Source organism: Cebus imitator, unplaced genomic scaffold (assembly GCF_001604975.1).
Source record: "Cebus imitator isolate Cc_AM_T3 unplaced genomic scaffold, Cebus_imitator-1.0 Scaffold708, whole genome shotgun sequence".
In the NCBI taxonomy this organism is placed as follows: Eukaryota; Metazoa; Chordata; class Mammalia; order Primates; family Cebidae; genus Cebus; species Cebus imitator.
The window spans coordinates 1,171,724-1,173,065 of NW_016108023.1; the positions used below are offsets into that span (position 1 = coordinate 1,171,724).

At 62.9% G+C, this 1,342-nt stretch overlaps 1 protein-coding gene across 1 annotated transcript in view; it reads right to left on the minus strand.

The window, feature by feature from the left end:
- IL3RA (interleukin 3 receptor subunit alpha) overlaps nucleotides 1-1,342 on the minus strand; it is a 26,342-nt gene that overhangs the window by 8,132 nt on the left and 16,868 nt on the right. The gene's annotated exons all lie outside the window — the stretch shown is intronic.

The following is a 1,342-nucleotide window of genomic DNA, read 5'->3' on the forward strand; positions in this document are numbered from 1 at the left end:
CCCCCACCCACTACTCTCCCTCCCCTAGCCCCCCACCCCACGACAGGCCTCAGTGTGTGATGCTCCCCTCACTGTGTCCCCGTGTTCTCATCGTTCAACACCCGCTTACAAGTGAGAACACGCGGTGTTTGGTTTTCTGCTCTCGTGTCAGTTTGCTGAGAATGATGATGATGATTTTTCGTATCTTTAATAGAGACGGGGTTTCGTCATATTGGCCAGGCTGGCGTCGATCTCCTGACCTCATGATCTGCCCGCCTTGGCCTCCCAAAGTGCTGGGATCACAGGGGTAAGCCACCCCATCCCGGGGCCCCCCCGCTTTTTCTTTTCTGTAGATACTAAAACCGCCCTTCCAGGCAGGAGGACTGAACAAAGAACGTGCGGAGGCTGAGACTCAGGGCTGAGATGCGTTGGGGGCCTGGGGACAAGTAGGCCCTGGGGCTGGCTGTTTGCAGCCGGGCGGTCCTGGTAGTGGCCTTCACAACCACCCTTTTGTTCCCTGGGGTACCATTGACCCAGTTTTCCTGGGCACCGGTGGCTACAAGTGTCTCTCCCTGCCCCCTCCGTCTCTCTGCTCAGCCCCCTGGGCTCCCTCGTACACTGCCCACCTATGCCCAGGGCCTGCCCCTCCGTCTCTCTGCTCAGTCCCCCTGGGCTCCCTCGTACACTGCCCACCTATGCCCAGGGCATGCCCACTGTGTCTTTCTGCTCAACCCCCGGGCACCCTGGCACACTGCCCACCTATGCCCAGGGCCTGCCCCTCTGTCTCTCTGCTCAGCCCCCTGGGCAGCCTGGCTCACTGCCCACCTGTGCTCAGGGCATGCCCACTGTGTCTCTCTGCTCAGCTCCCTGGGCAGCCTGGCTCACTGCCCACCCTACCCAGGGCCTGCCCCATCCCCTGCCCACAGCACACCGGAGCCTTGAGGTTCCCTCTGCGTCACTGATGGGCCCCCTGAGACTCCCACTCTTCGACCTGCACCCAGCCTGCTGGAGCTTCCACCTCCCGGCCCGGCCTGGCTTCTCAGCTTCCCCTAAGACCCTCAGGATGGCCCGGCTCTCCCTGCGCCCCAGGGCGGCCTCCGCCCCCCGGGAACAGTGAGCTGTTACTGCCACATTCTCAGATCCGACCGGACCACCAGCCCAGCCCGGAGTCTCCGGCTGTCTGTCTGCAGCTCCCCTGGGCCCCAGGAAGGAAGTCCAGACCTGGTCCCCCTCCTCCTTCAGCTCCCCTTTCTTCCCCTCCCCCTTCTCCCTTCCCGTTTCTTCCCCTCCCCCTTCTCACCCTCCCCCTTCTCCCCTCCTCCTTCCCCCTCGTGATGTCATTGCTTCTTGCACCAAGCTATAG